We start from the raw sequence: 3,266 nt of genomic DNA on the forward strand, positions 1-3,266 counted from the left end.
TAAAACATAAAAGAGATGCAAATAAATTAGGGATAGGGGTATAGCAAATAAATAAGAATAATATGTTAAAATGCCACTTAACTGTTACACTGCCTTAGTGCTGTTTAAAGAAACTTTCAACAGGGAAGCATTGTGAAATAACTAAATATAACTAATTAAAAATGTTCCCTGGCTATTGTGCTGGTACATTTCAAAGTGGTTGTCTATTTCAAAGGAGACTTACCCAGCCAGACTGCAGCTTTTGATAATATGAACAGTAGCCCAAGATTACTGTTTTTAGAGTTCCATTCTGAGTCATTTCTAGAATGTCCCATTGTTATACAATTGAATTAGATCTCCATGATAAAACAAATAGGAGCATAGAGCTATTTGGCGCCATGCCGCTGGCTGTGGCAAATACTCGAATACATCAGAGGAAGGAAAAAAAAATCCATAAAATACCTATCCAAGTAAAATGTGCAGCCCTGAACATAAGATGAAGTGCCTTCCTGACCCCTTCAGTGTGAAGTTATACCCTGTAGCATCAGAGTAAATTTAATCTTCACTCAAGTTGTATTACTTCAAATATCACTATTGATCAGTAACTTGTATTATTTTCTTCCATGCCCATATGCTGTAGTGTATGAAGAACAATTTCCTTTGTGTTTGCGTGTGTGCTTTATGCTTACCAACTACAAATCTTGGTGACTGACATGCATGTTTTCTTGTTATGAGAGATTTCTGGGGGATTAAAAAAAAATAGTCCCTTAGTTAGAAAGAAGGCATTAGAGCAATTTCCTTTCCAGGGAAGCTATATCAAACCTAGATCTAACTCATGCATTGAGTTGAAATTTGTTAGTCATAAAAATAATCTAAAAAAATATTTTTTGTCTTAGAAGGATGAATTTAATGGCAGATATTCTGGAAATGAAAAAAAAGTACTAGGCTCTATCCACACAGTATACAGTATATAAGCAGTAATATAATGAGCAGGGCACCAGGTTTGGGTTCTGACTTAGTGGGTTTGGAGGGGAGTATGCACAAAAATATCAGCTGCCATTGCCGCTAATCCAGTATCAGCAACCGGGAAGCAGCTGCTGTTGCCCTAAAAGCCAATGCCTGGCTTCTGTCTAAAAAGATAGAAAACCACTGATGTATGTATTCATACGGGTAAGATTTCTGAATGAAGGCCACAGATCAATAGCTAAGTCCTTCTACTGCTGGTTGCAAAAAGTAATTTTTTTATATATATACAATTAAAATTAAAATATAAAATTTTATATATATCTATTTTTTGCAACCAGCAGTAGAAGACTTAGCTATTGATCTGTGGCCTTCATTCAGAAATCTTACCCATATGAATACATACATCAGTGGTTTTCTATCTTTTTAGATTTGAATCGCCCCTCAGAAAATGCTACATCTTAGTTTTGACTTGTTTTTTGACTGCAGAAAAAATAAATAGAGCAATTGTTCTGTTGCAAAGAACTCAGAAAGACCACAACAGGTCCAGATGTTTTTGACACTGTAAATGCTCTCTGAATTCTCTGGGTTTATTTGTGAAGCATGTTTGCACATCTAATAATGCTAACATTACGTGGCACCCTGAAGGATTCTTGAAAGGATCTCAATGCACCCTAAGGTGCCACAGCACCCTGGTTGACAGACACTAGCATAGATTTGCCTAGAATGGTTACCACCCAGCCCTATACTGTGAACATATATTAAACTATTCACTTCTCTCTAAGCTGAAGGCTGTATGCCACTGTGCATTTTCTAGTTCTCTTCTGAGTTTGATGAATGTCAGAAAATAAACCTACAGAAAAATCTCACTGGGAGTGCTTGGCTTTAGCTGGTCTTGCTTTAAATCAAATAGTCAAGACATGCACTAGTCACAAAAAGCAAAGATCAAAACTGAAGTTATTTCCAAATATTGGAATTTTCCAAATAGCCGAGTCCAAATCCTCACGCTTAAAATTCTTTCCATTCAAAATTCTTTCCATATTAAATTTTGTTCTTGTAGCATAATCTATTTTTGTTAGTTTCTTTCTGCCTCAAACACCACAGATTTGTCAGACTGCTTTAGCTCATTAGTAGAAAGAAACAGAACATAAAGTATGCCATTGCCTCTGGACAGTCACCTTTATTCCATTTGGTGGCTTAAAGGCCTTCACTATTTTTATAAAAAAGTATAAAATATAAGTATTAGATGGAAGATTCCATGTTTGCAAAGCTAAAATAAATGTCACTTTAAACATCAATATTGAGATGCATATACACATTGGTTGATTGATTGACTGATTGATTTCAGTTGGTTTGTATACTGCTCTTTGCAACTGTCAGACTGGTCAAAACATAAAAGCAATATTGTCTTAATGAAATAATATTGATGTCTAGTTCTAGGGTAGCAGGTATGAAGATTTGTACCCTGGTTCTGGAGACCCACATAAGTATATGGTAGGGAGAGAGCCACTTTTAATATCATGTTTCTTGATCAAAGTGTGAAGCACTTCAGTAAGTATATACTACTAAAGAGACCCTTTCTGTATATCTTCTGACATATGGTCTGGATAGAGCAGAAGGGTTAAATGCCATCTTGGAGATACAGATTATCAACCATTCCCTCCCCCCCGCTTTAAGATTCATGTACTGTAATAAGAGATCCAGTTTATGAAAGCAAAAGGGAGAGAGGTAATGTTTTTTGAATATATTGCCATTTTCTGTCCTTAGACAGAAGTAGCACATATGGACGATGAGACACCTCAGAGTTATGAATGCACCATTTTGTATTTTAACATTAATTGTTAGCCATCCCTATTTTTTTTTCTTTAGGATTAATAACTATTCTTAATTATCAGTTTACACATTTTTCTGTCTTACATGTCTGGAAAATACTTGAGACATCTAAGTCATTAAAAACCTTTTAAATTATACATACTAAATATTTTGAAGACCATTTTGAACAAGGAGTATAATAAATTTTCCAAGAGAATGTAAATTAAGTTTAAATAGCCTAAAATGTATATGTATGAAACCTGAATTCTAATAATTTAATTAGTTATTGTTAATATAGTTTCTAATATATCTAGAACAATTCAATTCATGTTTTCACAGGACCATAGGAAAGTAGGACTGGAAGTGACCTCATGAGATCATTTAGTTTACCCCCGGCCCAAGGCAGAATTATCGTAACTAAACAATCCCAGCCAAGAGTCAAACTAAACTGCTCTTGAAAATTTTTGAGGACGAAGATTCCCATTTCTCTAGGTAAAAACACCACATTCCTG

This window comes from Alligator sinensis, unplaced genomic scaffold (assembly GCF_000455745.1).
Source record: "Alligator sinensis unplaced genomic scaffold, ASM45574v1 scaffold272_3, whole genome shotgun sequence".
In the NCBI taxonomy this organism is placed as follows: Eukaryota; Metazoa; Chordata; order Crocodylia; family Alligatoridae; genus Alligator; species Alligator sinensis.